The sequence below is a fragment of the Marmota marmota genome, unplaced genomic scaffold (genome assembly GCF_001458135.2).
Source record: "Marmota marmota marmota unplaced genomic scaffold, marMar, whole genome shotgun sequence".
Lineage (NCBI taxonomy): Eukaryota > Metazoa > Chordata > Mammalia > Rodentia > Sciuridae > Marmota > Marmota marmota.
Genome location: NW_025999944.1, coordinates 1808525 through 1828494, shown reverse-complemented (window position 1 = coordinate 1828494; position 19970 = coordinate 1808525). Strand labels below are relative to the sequence as shown.

At 39.5% G+C, this 19970-nt stretch overlaps 1 protein-coding gene across 1 annotated transcript in view; it reads right to left on the bottom strand.

The window, feature by feature from the left end:
* Positions 1 to 19688, bottom strand: part of Kif13b (kinesin family member 13B) — a 148883-nt gene extending 129195 nt beyond the window's left edge. The window contains 1 exon segment of the mRNA XM_015499423.2: positions 19599 to 19688. The gene's annotated coding sequence lies outside the window, so the exon portion shown is untranslated.
* Between the last annotated feature and the right edge of the window lie 282 nt (positions 19689 to 19970).

Sequence of the window (19970 nt, the reverse complement as noted above, 5' to 3'; positions counted from 1 at the left end):
AAAAAATTCCAACCATAAATCTTATAAAGTCTGAAATAAAGAAGAATCTCTCCTTGCCTGGGAAAGCAAGGGAAGAGCCGCATGGGCTGTGTGAGTGTATGCAGGGAGAGGACATGATGGGCTCCTAAGAAATGCCCATGAAATTAATAAGCTCCCGTGACATCACTGCAAGGCCAGCAGCTGAATCTGAGCTCTACTAATAAAATAATTGGGACCAGAATCCAGCCAACCGAGCCTGTCAACACAGAGGGTGGATTAGGAATGCTTTTACAGAAATTTCACTTAGCTCCAATCATCTAACGTTCCATCTATGATGCGAAGAGCTGTAGACCCTGGTTACTTAACCCACCAGGGAGTTCAAATAAGTTCGAATAACTTTTATTCCCTCTCCAATCTGATTATTAGGAGCTCTCTATGCTGCCAGAAGCCTTTCCCTGGACTTGGCAAGTCAGGACTTGTTGGGGTGTTGCTGCATTTTACATCAAAGATAGATTGATTCAAAACCTCTGGAATCAATGGAATGCAGCTCTAGATGCTGCCTGCACTGCTAGTCTGTCCTTGACCTAAAACTATGCTTCCCATTTCACCCTTGAATTCTTACAAACTGACTGTAACAAATGAGTCGATTCTGAAGGACTCCTTTGCAATGGCGAAAGCAAGCATCTCACTACTGTAATCTGAGTCACCAGATGATGCATGTTTACAAACTGTGCCACTGGTGTCCTTCTCCAGGCAAGTGACCACAGTGGTGTTAGCGTAAACACCAGGGAGGACAATAGTATCCTGTCCCAAATGAACATTCTTCAGTTGGGGAAGGACATTATAAAGAACAGATTCAGCCAGGTGCAGAGAGGTTTAAAACTGCTGGTAAAAATCTCTACTCAGAAACACTGAACTTTACTTCCCACCATGTAGATGCTGCCTGGCTTGAAAACACCGACGTGCAGACTCCCAGGCTGGAAAACTCTTCACCTTTCCTTAACACTCGGTGTCTGGGTACCTTTGACCTCTCTAGCCAGCACTGTGCTGGCAGCCTCGCCTGAAGTCCTATCTGCAGTGGCACTCCTCCTAGCCTCCCTCCCACACTATCATCAGTGTCAAATTGAATTGCAGGAGTGGTTTTGAGTCCTGTGGAGCCAGAGGCCTAGTCTTGACTCTGGGCAAGTTACTTAATCTATTTATGCCTGTTTCTCCATCTGTAAAAGGCAAATAATAGGGCTGTCATGAGGATGACACAAAATAATTCATGTCAAGCACTCATAAGCACAGCTGGTCTCACCTGTCCCCCACAGGTGGGAAAGGCCCTGTTGATGTGTGGCTCACTGTGCCTTTTTACCTCCCACCCCCACCATCGGGCTATTCTCTATACCCTAAACAGCTTGATCTCTGAACCCCAGAGAACAACATTCTCCTCTTACATTTTCAGTGATGTCTGTTTCAACCTTAAAGAAAGAATAACATTTTTTCCAGCGGCCATAGCGTATGCCACTGTACTCGTGTTGGTGTGGATCCTCCTGTCATAGTGCTTTATTTTAAAATACTTCCACACAATCCCATAGCACTTCATAAGTGCTCACAAGGCCTCACTGTTGTTTTTAAACAGAAGTCTCATCATCCCTACTAAATTACACTCCAAGTAGTATAAAAGAACATATCAGTTTTAATCCATACATAGGGAAACTTAGTTAACACCTGAAACCCTAATCACAAATACACATGCCAGGGCTGATTAGGTAGCAGGTGAGAAATAGATACACACTCTAGAGCAGGGATTCTTAACCTGCACAGGATGATCGAGAGGGTCTGCAAACATGGATGGGGAATGTCACACTTTCATTTCTTCGCAATGTTTAAATTCAGCAGTTCCTTCCACTATTGATGAAGACAATGAATCACAGAATGGGTGAACCTATGTCTCTGTTACCAACAAAATCATATTACATTCTCTTCGCTGCAAATACCTTGGAGTATCGTTTACATTCAACCCAACTTTGACATTAAAGCAACTGTTCCCACATTAGATCTTGTCAATACAATATGCAAGCACATACTACTGCATTACACACCTCCAAAAATGGTTCTGATAATCATCAGAATCAATATATTTCAATATATATTTGGTCTTTCAAAAATTTAAAACGCACTTTAAGTTTTTAAACAATAATTCTAGGAAGTGGTCCAGAGGCTTCATCAGACTACCAAAAGGAGTCATATGATTTAAAAAAAAAAAAAAAAAAAATGGTTAACAGCTTCTAACCTGGAAGCAGTTCTTATATGCCTTCAGCTATCTTTTCTTCTAATCAACAGTAGAGAGTTTGTTAATCAGCAAAATAAACGTTAAAATGTATACATTAAAACAAGACTGACTGGAAATGCAATACAGGCACCACCTCCATCCATGGAAAGCAACATGTAAGACTCTAGCAAGCCTGTGCCCACCCCCTGGGAGCCGCATTCTTAGCCGGGGCTCTATCTAGACCCACACTCAGATTTGGTTACATGACTTTGACCAGAAGTGTCCCTGAATCCTGCTCCATTTGTCTTAAGGTGCTTGTCCGAGCTGTGGCTTCACCGGACGTACAGGAACAGGCTGTATGACTCATGTCGTGACTGCCTGCTAATGAGTATGTGGCAGGAATCTGTCTGGATCTTACTGTAACGTGCCTCCTGTTGTGTGGTGCTTGAGGGATAAGGTCATGATCTCTCACCCAGCTCTAGTCCAGGGCATTCCTGTCACCTCCTTAGAAAGGACCAAGATGGCTCAGATCCCTTCACAACACCCGGCTCAGCTAACAAGTTCCATGGAGCCTGGATGCATTTCTTGTTCACCCTTGTTTTCTTAGAGTCCTCACTGTCCTGGTACATACAGAAGGCACTCCATAAATTGCTGCTGGATGAACTTTCTTAGCTGTATCTGGGCTTTCCTAACTCCAGAATATGAATTCCTTTAAAAAAAAAAAAAAAGCGGGTCATATTATCTTTCCTTTATTAGATACCTTGCCAGGGTTGTGTGAATTAGATATCAATAACTGTTGAATGCTTAGAGTTTTGCTGTAATGCGAATTAACAAATTGAACTTTTCCAAATATGTAAAATGAATATGAAGCACTTCTGTCAAATCTTTGAGGGCAGTGAGAAATAGCAAGCTCATGTGGCTTTGGAGAGATGTGCTCTGGCAGACCTGAGTTCAAATCCCAGGTCTGCCACTTACAGATCATGAGATCTGGGGATCCCATAATGCCTTCACGCCTCTTTCCTCTTCTGGAATTTTTGAGATAATAATAGTACCTATATCTTTTGTTATAAGGATTTCGTGAGAACATGAACACTTGCAAAGACTCTAATACAATATAGATGGTAACAGTACCGATAGATGCTTTTTGACATCAATGGGAAGATTCAAAAAAAAAAAAAAAATAGGTCTCTATTCATGTCTTGTACTTCCAGAACTCTTTACTAGCTGTCTCTGCACTGACACCTTTTAAGTGTTCCAAGACCTGACCACTGAGTTTCTTTTTACCATAATAATAGTTCTTCTCTCAGAACATGGATACCAACTCTGGCAATATCATGCAAATTGATGCTCTTTAGAGGAAACCCACAGTCCCTGAAATAAACATGTTGTGGTTGCTATCTGGAGGGTTAAGAAACCATACTTAGCTCTACAGCTTAAGTATCCATAATTATTGTCAATTAAGAGCAGGGCATATTTGTTATGAGAAATCTGATATAGTTTATTACATGTCTAAACCAGTCAATAAATATTTATTGAGTACATATCATGTGCCAGTGTTTGAAAAGAATATTATGTAGACCATGACACATTTTGAGAAATAAAATTTCTACAGTTGATTAGAAAAATAAATGAAAGCATAACAGCAACTGCCATCTACCAAGTACCTACCACGTGTCTACCAGTTTATACCAATAATTCGTTCATGCCCACAGCAATCTTGCAGGATCCACATCATAGCGTCATCACCCACCCTTCACAGAAAGTAAACTGAAGCTCGGAGAGGTGACATGAGCATCCGGATTAACAATGTTGGCAAATGGTAGTTCGGAACCCATGCCCACCTGTGCCCTACTTCACCTCAATCAACTCCTGCCAATTCCTATCCCCACCAACCATGATAATGGTGGAACTCCATTGGCAGCACCCCAATACCAGAGCCTTTCTAAATGCTTCTGGGGCGGATAATTTTTAAAAAACCAACTCACTCTAATAAAAGCAGGTCTATCCTCTTCCTGGTCTTATCACTGGTGCACACACTGAGACCCGGTGGGCCAAAGCAGTCAGGATCAACTGAGGGCCAGTCAACACATAAGCAGGAGAATCCATTAGCACACAGACAAGGCACACAAAAAGGACGTCTCAGCACAGAGTCCTCAGGGAGCAAGCCTGTGGCTCCACAGGAGCGCAACCCAGGAACGAGGGAAAGTGTTGGAATATGTCCACGGGAGGCTGGTCAGAATCCAGGCTGAGCTGGAAAAGGGTGGACTGCAAAGTAATCAAGGCTCCGGGAAAGATGAGGCCACAAGGATAGGAAGTGGCATACAGAGGTGTTTGCAACAGTACAAGGATGAAATCAGGGTCTGAAAACTTAAGTGATGCTCTGGAAATGGTGGCCCCAAGTCCTAGACTGGTGACAGGGTATTAATCTTGAGCCAATCTGGCCAATATCCTTCCTGATGTAAGCAGATGCATGAGTTCAGCTAAGACACACCGGGTTTTCCTCGACTACTTACAGAACTGGATTAGAAGTTCTATCAGGAAATAGTGCCAAACGTGGACTTGCGTCCAGCTCCGGCCATGTTACATTATATCCAATCCCAGCAGGCTGCAAGGGCAGCTCTCACCAGATGAGTGACAGGCAAAGGTTCTGCTCACACGGGGGCTTCTAGGGTAAACAAAGCTGGCAAGGGAGCTCATCTGTGATGCCCACGTGGCCAGTTTCCTGCACAGAGGAATATGTAGGTCTCATAAAATCCAAAGAGCAATTATAAGAAGGGCATTCCTAGGCATAGATTCTCATGATGGTTTTCATTTCATAGTGTAAAATTTATTTTTTAAAACAATAATTTTGTAGATATTTATATCTTCCGAAATATAAAAATAAGAATAAAATGATTCTCACCATCTTTTTCTCCCTCAGAATAATTGCATTCTGCTAAAATCTTTACAGTTAACTATCTTTTCACTTAGGAATATTTCTAAATTTTTGTTCAATTACCATTCAACAAATTCATAGTCAAATAATTCCATCTTGATGACAATAAGCAGAATACTGATTTATCAAAGGCTTCTTGCTTTTCCCAGGATTAACACACGCACTATTTCTGCCTTTTCTGCCCTCTTTCTATCCTGGAAGACACAGGGGTTTCATACAACCCAAACAAAAGCCCATTTTCTCACCCCTGCAGCAGCCGCACCTCATTCAGAAGCTCCCTTTAAAAATCTCCCAGTGCACCGAAATTCCAAACCAGCTCTCCAGAGCCTCCTCCCTCTGTCAACACCACAGCCCTCCAACAAGAAAAAGAGGAGAATCAGAAGGGTTTGGAATCTGGAAACCCTTGCCCTGCTGCCCCAAAGAACTGGGGAAAATTCCTTGGCATTCTAAGTTGGAACTCTGAATTCACAAAATTAGTTACTCCAAATATGTCAGTTAGATAGTGCCAAATAACTTTAGAAATATCACCAGTTAAATAAGATTGCAGCAATGTGGAGGTGATTTGCAATTTTATATGACACTGCTTATTCCTAAGGGAGAAAATCATTATGTTTTAAAATTTGGACAAGCAACTCAGCAATTTTAAGTAATCTGTGCTAACAAATTATCAAACAGATGAAGAGATTCTTAAAATTATGGTATCAGAATGCTTTACATTCTTAAAGTATTAGTGAAGACCCCAAAGGGGTTTTGTTTATGTGGGATACAGCCTATAGATACTATTTGAAATAGAAATTAAAATGAGCCACATGTGGTAGGGCACACCTGTAATCCTAGAGGCTCAGGAGGCTGAGGCAGGAGAATCACAAGTTCAAATCCAGCCTCAGCAATTCTTAGCAAGACCCTATCTCAAAAGAAAAAATACTGAAAATGGACTGTGGATGTGGCTTAGTGGTTAAGCACCCCTGAGTTCAACCCCTGGTACAAAAAGAAAAACAAAAATTAAAACGAGAACTTTTAGAAATGTTTAATTCATTCATTTCAAAATACAAAGTGTCATTACACATTAACAAACAATATTTTTAAGAAAAAATTTCTTTCTAAAACAAAAAGGATACATATTTAGTGGAAATGTAGCAATGCTTTACTTTTTTGCAAAATAATGTAATAATTTGAACACTATGTCAAGAACACACTAGATAATTTATAATTTATAAGTAAAGGCATGTTAACATTTGTTGGGGACCGCAAATCAAGTAAGATGGCGCCTGGCAGTTTGCCAGAAGGAGTGGTTTGTGAGGCAACGCCACCGAACCATTAAGATGATGAGGATTCCTTATTGGCTGACTGCTGTATCTGGATGATGCTAATTGAGTCAAGCTGTGTGTAATCAGTTAGGTATATATACCGCTGTTGTTCCGTAATAAAGCAGTTCCCGCTTCAACCTTCAAGTTGCTTGTCACCTCCCGGTTATTTTGCCCAGCCTGACTGCGGCAAACATTTATGGAATTCACATAGTTAAAAGAACACCTGAAAGCATGATATATTCAGAGAGCAGAAGTTGATGTTCTCAATAAAGAGTGTGAGATCCAGCAACTCTTCTCCTGGCAGACATGTGGGGCAGAGCAGGAGAAATATGTCAGCTGCATGTTCCCAGCAGCACATCCACACCAGCGAACATATGGAAGCAACCCAAGTGTCCACTGGCAGTTCAACCAATAAGCAAAATGTGGTCTCTACATACAATGGAATATTATTCAGCCTTTAAAAGGAAGGACATTCCAGCACATGCTACAGCATACATGAACACTGAAGGCATCATGCCAAGTGAAACAGCAGTCACAAGAAGACAAAAATACCATATGATCCCACTTAGATGATGGACTTAGAGTAGTCAAAACTTGTACAGACAGAAAGTGAAACACAGTTGCCAGGGCCTGAAAGAAATGGGAGTTTATCATCTAATGGGGAAGAGTTTGTTTTTAAAATAGTTCTGGAAATGGATGTGGTCAGAGTCACATGTATTTAATGCAATGAATGGAATGCACATTAAAATGATTGATTTTATTTTATGTATATTTAGATCAAGAAAGGGCATCTTTTGTGACAAAAGACAATAAGTATCTACAGCACGGGTTATAAAAAGAAATGTCCTCAGGAGCCTAGCAAATAACATAAATGAGAGCAAACCATCTAGGAGCATAAGGAACTCAAAACCTGGCCAAAGGAGACAGTAGCAAATCCAGTGTTACCAGATTCTCAGATTGTTTAAGAAAAACTACAAATTTGAATTTGTATCTGAAATCTTATAATAAAAGCCAAACAAAACACATCTATGGATAAATACGGTGTATTGGAACTTCATATACAACACCTAATCTATACATTATAAAAGAGTTACTCAATCTTCAGGAAACTGAAACCTTTTTGGAAAGTAGCATTATTTGTCTTAAAAATATTATTTATGTTAACACATGATAACTTTTTGTTTTCTTTGAAATGAATTAAAATGTTTTAAAAACTTCTCATTTTAATTTTTAATTTCTAATCCAAACAATATCTATAGGCTTCAGCCCACATTAACAAAAGCCCTTCACTAATATTTAAGAGTTTAAAGGGGCTCTTATACCAATCAATCTTCAGAAAATTCCAATAGGAATTTACCTCATAGTTGGTTCTAATTGGATCACTAAGAAGCAACAAACTTAAAACATAACCAATGAAACAGACTGAAACAAAAGGTGTTGTCACAAGGACAAAAGCAAAACAAAACTGTGGTCTAGGAATGTAGAAAGCCTACCATAAAGGAAAATGCTGTCCTCTTTACTGTGCACACGAGAGAACGTCTCTAGTGGACGAGGACATCCATCACTAGAAAAGTGCACTCCTATAAGGCCTCATGTTCCACCCCTGCCTTGAGGATGCAGCCAGAATCCAGCTCCAGGCTCACAAGTTGCCTTTAAAACCTGAAGGGCGGAGGTGTTGAGAAAAGGTGCTAACAGAACCATCGTGACCAGGCAAGAGGCGCTGAGCTGCAAAGCAAGGAAGAGATGGGCTGCGAGTGCAGCCTCCCCGCTCTCCAGTAGCCACAGCCTAAGAGGGAAGGGGGTTTTCAAAACATAGGAAAATAAGCAAAAGCAAGCAATGCAAGACAACATACAAAAGACGACCTCTGAGCAATCGCTGCTTCCAAATCGGTGGGAATAATAAGTGCTCTAAATTCCAAAGACAAGTTACGGAAGCAGGGGCGGGCCTAAAGGTGAGTCTGGTGATGGTGGGTTCCAGAAGCCAGTCAGCAGGCTATGCTGTCACCTCAGCACAGGCAGGAAGGTTCTCCACTAGGATGATGTCAGAGAAGGAAAGGAATGCCGGGGTAAAAATATCTATTAGAAAATCTACAGGTGTGGTATCTGACTGGAGAAGGAAAATCTATCCCTTGTGACAAACTCACTTATTATTCCATCAACAAATGAGCCAGGTTTCTTCAACAAGCAAGGAACCAGTAAATTAGAAATCACATCATCTAAGCCAGGCATGGTGTCGCACACCTCTAATTCCAACAGCTCTGGAGGATTACNTAAACGGCAGAAGCGGCTCACCACAGATTACGAGTTCAAAGCCAGCTTCAGCAAAAGCAAGGCACTAAGCAACTCAGTGAGACCCTGTCTCTAAATAAATATAAAATATGGCTGGGGATGTGGCTCAGTAGTCAAGTGCTCCTGACTTCAATCGCCAGTACCCCCCCCCCAAAAAAAAAAAAAGAAAGAAATAACATCATCCAATCACACAATGTATAGACCACATTCCTATTCAAAGCAAACTTGGTGGAGGGAGGTGGGGGGTGCTTTATGGAACAATCAGATACTTGAATCCTGACTAAAAATGTCATGTTACAAATTGAGTATCCCTTATTCAAATGCTAGGGACCAGCAGGGTTTCAGATTTCAGGTGTTTTGGGTTGGTTTGTTTGTTTTTTGATATTTGCTTATACATATTGAGATATTTGGTTAAGGGTCCTAAGTCAAAACATGAGATTTGTGTATGTCTTATACACACACAGCCTGCAGGTAATTTTACACGAATGTTTTGTTGATTTTCTTTGTAGGGCTGGGTATCGAGACCAGGGCCTTCAGTATGTTAGGTAAACATTCTACCATTAAACTACACTCCAAACCTAATTTTATGTAACATTTTAATCTTCCTACATTTCAACTACAATCTGTCACATCAAGTCAGGTGCGGAATCTTCTATTTTCAGCATCCTGAAAATGCTCAAAAAGGTTCAGAATTTGGGGCCTTTCAGATTACAGACTTTCAGATTTGGAATTTTCAACCTGTATTATTTAACTATTGTTAATTATTCCAGTATAATAATGTAATGCAAAACAAAGAACAAAGCAAAATAACCAAAAGCCCTTTGGTAGTGGGGTATGACAGCTGGCTAATAATTAGATTTTTTAAAATATATTTTTAGTTGTACACAGGCACAATACCTTTATTTTATTTATTTTTACGTGGTGCTGAGGATCGAATCCAGTGCCTCACACATGCTAGGCAAGTGTTCTACCACTGAGACGCAACTCCAGCCCCAACACCAGTAAATATCTATCTTATACTATCTGGCTGTTTCATACCAGATTCTGAATTCAGGGGAAATTCAAAACATGTGATTCCTATTACTTATAACTTACTTGATTACATTCTAGTAACTAACTATATACTCAGACAACCCAAAGTTTTCATTTTATCAAATATCAGTATCCAAGTAGTACTTTTCTTAAAGTTTATTCCTTCTTATTGCTATACCAATAATGTAATAAAGGCATTAACATGAAAATATTTATATCCAAAATAAAAAACCATAAACTCTATGGTAGCATTCTATGGTAATTTTTGTTCAGATAGCTTTGCTAATAATTTATCAGTTTATTTAGCAACCTGCTAGATTTTGGTGCTATAACTTGACAAAATTTATGTTTACTGCAATTTGATGAGCTGCTATTAACTATGCAATTTTATACATTTGATCATACCTATTTTATCTTTTTATCTTCTAAGTCCCTCTGACTCATTTTTACAACTATATCCAAAAGCAGTAACTGAGCTACACAATCAATGTAGTACTTTTTAAAGGACGAGGTTGAAGAATCACCTAAACCTCCAAGCGCGCAGGCAGTCCTCTGCCCGCCACACTCTGACATAATTAGAATGGACGGGCTCCCTGGGGAAGAGCCTCTTTATGAAATTAAAACATACCACGTGCGATTCTCCAGGGGAGCAGATTCTATTTGAACAGAATTATTAGCCTCACTCAAGTCATTTCACAGCAGAGAGAACAAGCAAGTCTATTGTGCATACCATAATTATACTGTGCATGACTTCCTTCAATTAAAATCTCTATTTAAATTAGCATCCATATCGCTGTACAGAAATTTAAAGTCATTATCTAATATGGCCTAATGATGCCTTCCACTAACAAGGACTTAGCTGGAAAATGACTTCATATTTGTCAAAGAAATTACTGGGATAGGCCCTCCCCTCATTAGCATTAACAATGTGTCTTGCAAGAGAAATGGATGTATGGACACCCTCACGTAACTTAGCATGTATTCTAAGAGCCAGGCTGCACACCCTCTACAGAGTACTCTAAACCTCCCAAGAAGCGCTGAGTGTTCTTTGTTCATATTAGATACTCATTAATTACTTAGTAAACTTGACTAAACTGATATATAGTCTTAAAAACAAAGAGATTTTAATGACTTTACTAAGCAGTTGTTGAGATCAACATCTCAGACATTCTTCTCATTAGACTGGCAGCTGTAACCTGCACACCACCTCGTGATCATTAGAACAGAGCAGGAAGGAGAGGGCCACATCCTACTTTTACTGTAAAACAAGAGAAAACCCTGCTCATCTGTGTCCTCTGTGGTAACTACTTCTGTCTTTGCTGAAGAGTCTCCCTCATATGCACTTAAGAACAGGTCATCTCACAGAACATGGAAGAAATTTGTCCAGGTGAATTAAGATCTTGAAATGGAGATCTCTAAATGCATGCAATCTTCAGAGAGTTCTAGTCCTAAAATCTGACACCTGATAACAAAGAAAGGTAAGAGAAACTCCAACTTAGTGTATTATCACTGGAAGTGTCCATGCATGAACATAGACACACACCCCACTCTTGGGACAGAAAGCAGGAGCTAAAGAAAAAAAAATTGGATTAAGTGGTCCCAGGACTGAAGAGTACAATTTACACTAAGGACTTCTTTCTTTTTTGAGGTTTCAATGTTGGTGTTTGAAGTGGCACCTCTGAAGAGACACAGCTCACTCTACTAGAGTCTCTTCAAAGAACTGTAGGAACACTAAAGCACTTTCCACTGCCACACTGTGGGCAGTCACCAACAACAAGAGATAATGGGGGGAGCCTTTGTTCTGTTTGTGTTTTTTTTTAAGAGGAAGAGGGAATTTGATTACATTGAAAGTTTTAGCTTTCCTCTACCAAAGTAAATTGCTGATATTATTTTTGGCTTCTTTTAACTCATCCACTCACTTGTTCATTCAGCCATTCATTTTTGCCTTTAAAAATTACTCCATAAGCATAGTCAACCTTTTCTGAGTCACCCAATTGGGCTTTTACTAGAAAAAGGCATTCATATCACACAATATTATACAAGCCATCTACAAATTACTCAGTGACAATGTAAAGAAATACAAGGGAAAGAAATACACTGAATTCAAGAAAGCAGTTAGTTAACTGTGGTGCTGAGGGAAAGGTTAAAATTGGGAGGCAGATCTCAAGGTTTAAATTGTATGATTTATTAAACTCAGTCACAGGAACATAAATGTTTCATTTTTTTTTTGTTTGTTGGTTTAAAAAAAAAAAACAAGTTAGCTGTACCAGTAACCCTTAAAATTGTGCTCAAGTTTTTAAAAACCTTACAAGGAAGTCCTACTCAACAGAAATGTAACTAGACTCTAGTTTAGCAGAACCAGGGCTTCCAAACCAGTAGCCAAGGGGTGAAGCTGGCCGAACTTGTTTTGTTTGGAAAGCACAATGTTTTGTTTTGCTTTTTCATTGTAACTTGAATGCCTGGAGGCAGGACATGCACTCTCCAATTAGCCAGGGGTACTACCATTATCCTTATGGTAAATGACAGTTCTTTAAAAATAAGCCAAAGAAGATGGAACCCTCATCCACTAGGGGGGAAGGGGACTGAAGAGTGCAGGATTTTTGGAATACGTTTCGGCAGTTCCTCACACATTAAGCATAGAGTTTCCATATGACCCAGCAATTCCATGCCTAGGCAGCAATTCCATGTCTAGATATCTACTGAAGACAATGTGGAAACACATCCACACAAAGACTTATACATAAGCAGCACTATTCATAAAGCCAAGAAAAGTGGAAACGACCCAAATATCCATCAGCTGATGAATGGATAAGAATGGAATACAGTGGGATATTATGCTGCCATTTAAAAAAAAAAGTACTGATGTTACAACAAGAATAAACCTCAAAACATCATGCTAAATAAAAAAAGCCAATCACAGACCATATAGCATACGACTTCAGCTATGGGAAATGTCCAAAACAGGCAAATCTCAGATCTGTACAAGACAGAAAGTAGATTAATAAAATGATAAAAATTACATAAGCAAGGCTGGTCCTGATGGCACATACCTGTAATCCAAGCTACTTAGGGGGCTGAGGCAGGAAGATCAAGGTCCCAAGCCAGCTTGGGCAACTTAGGTAGAGCCTTAAACGGGGCTCAGTGCTGGAGTACTTGCCTGGCCTGTGTGACACCTGAGTTCAGTCCCAGCACTGGCCCCCACATTCACACACACACAGACATAAAGGTAGATAATGGCACTGATTGCACAACTTGGTGAATACAATAGAACCACTGAATTGTTCACTTTAAAGGGATGAACTATATGGTATATGCATGTGTGTGTGTATATATATCAATGAAAACTTTTAAAATAAACAAACCAAAATATTGGCTCTTACAAGTTGCAAACTGGATAAAATTCCTAAAGCAATCCCTATACTATATCGAGGGCAATTAATTCAGGGCAAGAAGGTTAATTCCAAAGATATTTCATTGCACTACTACTATATGTAGTGTGGCTGTGTATGAGAAAATAAATACAACAAGTGTGTGTCCAGGACTGATCACAAAATAAAATAAAAAGTGCTCAGTGGTCAAATTGTGGTCTGAGGATTCCTGAGGGACCCCCTGAGTTTTCCAGAAGGTCTGGAGATCAAAACTATTGTCATAATAACACTAAGGTGATTTGCTTTTTTCACTGCTTTGACATTTGCCCCAGTGGTATAAAAATAACAGATCAGCACCTTGGGCACAATGATACCAACAGAAGGTAGGCACTTATTTTTTCATCACCCCACGTCCACAAAAAAAAAAAAAAAGGCTTTTTTTGGTTTTTCACATGTAAGAATGTCCTCCATGAAGCAGTAAAAATTATTCATATTATTCAGCCTCAGTCCTTGAGTACACCTTTTCAGTATTTTGAGTCATGGGCCAGGAAGAGGTCTGAAGCACTTTGGCTGCATATCAAAGCATAAATACTGCCCAAGCTGGGAGTTAAACTAGGCCTTCTTCTGCCCAAGACCAGGCTTACTTGAAACAACTGGCAGGTCCGCAGGGAAATGCGCTCTATTTTCCAAACTCACCCACATGTCAGCTTTTACAACACGAGGGACTCACAAAGCAAAAGCAGCTGCTCTCCATGAGAAACCATCTTAATGTGCCCAAGAAGCAAGAGGCAGAAGATAAAATTGTGCCTAAAAAACCATTTTGACCTATGATGGTGACAAACACAAGTATTACTATTTCTTGTAGAATAAAATGTTAATATAATACATGATCCAAATAAAATAAGGCCTAAAATTTATTTTAGTCATTTAAAAAGGGATTGTTCACAGCATGCCATTATTATAACTAGTTACATAAGACACTTATAATAATGTGCTCCTCAATGTTCAAAATTACACATTGAGAATCTGACTTGTAAAAAAAAAATCTAAGAATAACCAGGTTTGGTAGCTTATACCTATAATCCCAGCTACTAAGGAGGCTGAGGCAGGAGCATCACAAGTTTGAAACCAGTTTGGGCAACCCAGCAAGATTCTGACTCAAAATAAAATAAAAGTGCTCAGTGGCAGAGCACTTGCCTAGCATGCACGAGATCCTGGGTTCCATTCCTATTACCACAAAAAAATAATAATAATTAAAAAAAAATTTTTTTTTAAATGGGGATGTGGCTCAGTGTTAAAGCACTTGCCTCGCACATGCATGGCTCCAGTCAAGACCTCATACTGCAAAAAAAAAAAAAAAATTAAAAAGACCTTTTAAAAATTTAAAACTAGATAATAAATTAGCCATCTATTAGCCCTAAAAAACAATGTGTAGGGGCTTGGGTTTTAGCTCAGTGGTAGAGTGCTTGCCTAGCATGTGTGAGGCACTGAGTTCGATTCTCAACACCACAAATAAATAAATAAAATAAACGTCCATTGACAACTAAAAAATTTTTTTTTTAATTTTGTAAATATGTTACCAATGAAGATCTAGAAAACCCCAAGGAATCACTCTAGAAAACTATATTGAGGGCAACTGATTCAGGGCAAGAAGGTTAATTTTGAAGATATTTAATAGTACTGGTATTATATGTAGTGTGGCTATACATGAGAAAATAAATACAACATGTCAGTGTGTGTCCAGGACTGATCCCAAGAAGTACAGGCAGATCTCGTGGATACAGGACTCTGCCACTAAAGTAGGATGTGTCAAAGCGGAGCTGTGGAACCGGAAGAGCTCATCATGAATCTTTTCCAAGTTTGATAAAAGGTCCCTCTGTTCCTACCCTATGTTCAAAAGAAATGTTTTGACCTGGTTTCCCAAATTAGTAGATACTAAAAAGGGAAAGCCTGGATTACACAGATTAATATTTTATTCACTGAAAAAATAAATCTAGCGGGTAGGCCTGTCCGTCTCTTGTAGAGATGGCAAACTTGTTCTTAAGTACATAATCAACAGTGGGCAAATTCAATAATATTTCTGTCCTTGCAAAGCTGAACTTTTTCTAGAACTAGGAAATTTCATGATAGGCGTATACACTTAAACACTGAATTGAAATATATTTTGGTTTTTTAAAAATTTACTACCTTTGTTAAGTTATATTGATAACTGAAGATCACATGGCCTACAATTAAACACAGGCCCATAGTAATAATAAAAGTAATACTAAGAATAACAACTGGGGCTGGGGATGTGGCTCAAGTGGTAGTGCGTTCGCCTGGCATGCACGAGGCACTGGGTTCTATCCTCAGCACCACATAAAAATAAAGATATTGCGTCCACCTAAAACTGAAAAAATAAATATTTAGAAAAAAAAAAAAAAGAGTAACAGCTAACCTTCCCATAGGGTTCCCATGCACCAGCACTTTTTATATAGAGTGCTCTATCACTGAGCTACATCCTCAGTCCCCATGTTTTATTTTGAGAAAGGGTCTCGCTGAATTGCTGAGGCTGGTCCTGAACTTAAAGATGTTCCTGCCTTGGCCTCCCAAGTGGCTGGGATCACAAGCATGGACCATCACACCTGACCCATGAGAGAAATTCTAACTCACTCAATCCTCATAACAACCTATAACCAGGTTCTACTATAACCCCCACTTTACAAATGAGCAAACAGAAGCAGAGGGAAGTAAGAAGTTCGCCAGGGTTACATGTGTTAGGAGGTAGGGCAGAGATTCAATCCAGGACGCCTGGTCCCAAAGTCAGTGTTCTTAATTTTGTTGGGCTTCTACTATCAATTTTCTCAGTTTCAAAATTCTTCTTTTTCAAAATGGTTCTGAAATTCCATACACAGCACAGCAAAACTGTTTCCCAAATCTCCATGATTAAGCTGTTAAATGAGATGGTTTACCTATTGATTTAACCATGGCTCCTGTTGGTTTTCATAAACAAAAGGTCAAATCATTATGAAATTTACAAAAGTTAAGACAAAAATTGAAAAAATAAACCATTGTTTTAAAATTCACATTGTTCAATTTCAAAACATAACTTGAATTATAAAGTACATATATAACTAGCATCTTACAGTAATAGAACTGGACCATAAAGCAATAATATTATAGCTTTTAAAGGAAAAAATATTAAATTGAGCCCACTCTGACTAGCGATTTTAAGCGATTCAATCACTTTCATACTCATTTCAAATCTCTAACTTGCTGATTATAAATATAGTCCCTAAAAAGTCATTATTCATTTTCCAGATTAGTTGGCACTCCACAGCAAGATGGTAATTAATCTCCTATCATTAATTAATAAAAATTAAACTTTTAGGGCTGGGGATATAGCTCAGTTGGCAGAGTGCTTGCCTTGCATGCTCAAGGCCCTGGGTTTGATCCCCAGCACCACAAAATAATAAATAAATAAATAAAGTTATGTCCATCTAAACTAAAAAATATTTTTTTAAAAAAATTAAACTCTTGGGCTGGGGATGTGGCTCTAGTGGTAGCGCGCTCGCCTGGCATGCGTGTGGCCCGGGTTCGATCCTCAGCACCACATACAAAAAACAAAAAGTTGTTGTGTCTGCCGAAAAACTAAAAAATAAAATATTAAAAAAAAATTAAACTTTTAATGTGTGTTTTTTTTCTATTTTTCCCCAAATTTAATGAAATCAACACATGCCACTGAACTGTTACACTCCAAAATTTGTTTTCTTTAAACCTTGATATTACACTTTAAAAAGAAAAAAGAAAGCACTTCTTTTGCCATGCTAGTAGTGTTGTTTCTTTATGAGGGTGTCTATTACAGGAATGTGTCCAGTTTATGAAAACTCATCAAGTTATATACTTCTCCATATATGTATTAAATACTTTAATAAAAAGTTTCTTTTTAAAATATTTTTAAATATTTTATTGTTGATGGGAACTTTATTCTCTTATATGCATTGCTGAAAATCAAACCCAGGGCCTCACACATGCTAAGCAAGTGCTCTACACTGAGCCACAACCCCAGCACCAAAAGTTGCTTTTTAAATCATCTTTACTTAACTTTACCCCAAACCATTACATACTATCCTTTTTGGAAATTGTCAATTTAAAAAGTTCTCTTTTTTTCTAATCTAAGAAAGCAATCTATAGCACTGAGTAATTTTCAGCATATGGAAGAGGAAAATAAAACGGGGCCTGGGGGTATGGCTCAGTGATAGAGCACCTACCCAGCATGTATGCCTGGGTTCAATTTCCAGCAGTGGAAAAAAAAATTAACCTCTTATCCAAAAAAAAGAGCCATCTAAGATAGTCTACAGAATCAAAAAGTACTATTTAATTCTTTCACAAATGTCTTGAGATTTGAAGATCGCCAAGGGATACTTTTTTTTAGCTTCTGTGTGCTCATTTTACTCACAAGAACCTTGTCAGGTAGGTATTACTACACACTGTGGCAGATGACGGCAGTTTCCAAAGATGGGCACAACAATACCTACCTCATTCCAGATGCTTTTCTTATAATGCACAGTGACTGTCTTCTACTGAAAAGTGGATGTTTCCTCTTCTCTAAACTGTATAGAATTTTACACCAGCCTTGAGCAAGAAAATGTTGCCTAAGTGACCTGTGAGACTCCCAAGTTGGGACACACAGGCCAAGGTGCTTCCTCCTGGCTTGGTCTCTCTCAGGATGCCTGCCTTGGCACCTGCCACAGGCTGTGAGTACATATCCTGCACACAGCCCCAGAGACACCTCTGGCTAAAAGGCAGCATCGACTACCAGGCCTGGTTACTGAGCCTTTTCCAGGTGATTCCAACTCCCACCTTCAAGCCTTCCAATGAGAGCCCACAGGGTGTGAGACAGGACAAGCCATCCCCTGACAGGACCCCTGACCCACAGTAACCATGGGACAATAAATAATTATGGCTGTATTAAGCCACTACATTTGAAATAATTTGTTAGACAGCAATAAATAGTTAACACACTTCATAAATAAAGAGCACTTGTAGATAACTGTGCCAGCAAGAAGCTGACTTCAAGTCAGTCAATAAATAAAACCCACACTTGCTACCAGAGGGTATTGCTTCCAGATTTGCTGAGTTGCCCACATTTCTCACTGTAAGCAAAAGTTTCCACACTGAGCATTCTGAGAGGCGCAAACATCCCCCAAAATAAATGTCACCCAGAGCAACAGCTCATCCCATCCACAGCCTTGAGATCCCAGCATCATTTTTAACATAACTTCCCTTCACACCCTAATGACAGCATATCCCATAGTCCTCATAGCTGGAGATACTTAAATACCTCACACTGATAATAACACATACTTATACACACTTTGTAAAGCACTTTGCCAATCACTAATCAACTTGATCTTTGGGGGAAACCTCTCTGTGAGACAGATAAGGCAGGCATCAAACAGAGGAGGTTCAAAAAGTTGAAAATAACAAACAACAACACAGCTGAGGAAGGATTTGACTCAGATTTTCTGACTCCACACCCAGTGCTCTTTCAACCCAACTCAAAAGGAGCTCTGTGGAGGGCCACACACGACCCTGCCTGTGGTGCTTACGGAGAATCCTCTGTGCGCACGGCATCACCCAGCCAGTCTCTCCCCAAAATGTCCTTCCTACTTGGACCCAATCTCTACCTTGCCAATCAACCATCTTTCCACCTACCTCAATCACAACACTGAAACACGGTCAGAAGCAGAATCGTACAGACAAGAGTACAGGCCAAATTTCTTTGTCTGCCTTCCAGGTTTTCAGTAATCTGATCCCAGTTTAGTTGATCAAATTAATTTCCCTCCATTTACTAAGAAAACCCAAACTAATCTCTTCATTCCTTCTCCAACTCACTTTCTTCCTCTCCCTCATCAAGATCTGGGGGTGCCGCCTGAGGGCTCACCCCTGTCTCTGACAGTCTCTTGTCTCAAAGACTTAAAATCAACTGCAGAACTGGAACAAACCTGGAATGACAACGCCATTATGGCCCACAAGCCTTTAGAGAGGCACCCCTGGGCCGAAGACGGCCCTCGCCAAGGGAGCACTGAGCGGGGACAGACAGTGCTTGCCTGGGCAGAAGTGAATGGCACCCTTACTGAGTGATGGCCTGACAGCCTTCCCACCCACCTGCTTCTTCCTTTCTGATTCCCCCAACCCTTCCCAGCCCAGTGCTTCCAGAAGCCTTCCTCAACTGCTCCAGAACCTTACGCGCCCTGTCTTCCTACAGAAGCAATTCTACCTGTGACACACATCCCGGCACTCATCACCCCTGCACAGACTGCGACCCCTCCACCCAAGCAGACTCTTGAAGACAGCAATGTCTCCTCAGTGAGCACTCCAAGTTCCTTCAAGTGAACTCAACTCGGTCATTAAAAATCCATTGAACATAACATTGCTTCTTAACTTACCGGGCATCTCCTTTGGAAAGATTTGTATTTACAGGATTAAGAATAATCTTGTTTGCATCAACATCCACCACACATTTGGTATGCAAATCAATTTCTGCAAATTAAAAAAAAAGATAAATAGTCATTTTTAAGAGTAATTTATTTTGGAAGAGCATTTAACAAAAACTCAAAACTCTTAGTGAGTTTAAAAAATATATCCTATCACTCTTTCATGATAAAAACATTCAACAAACTAGAAATAGAAGAGAAATTTCTCAGCCTATTAGAAAGTATCTATGAAAACCCACCACTAATACCACACCCACCGGTGTGGAACTGAACAGCTGAATGTCCAATATCAAGAACAAGACAAGGATGTTTACTACCAACTTC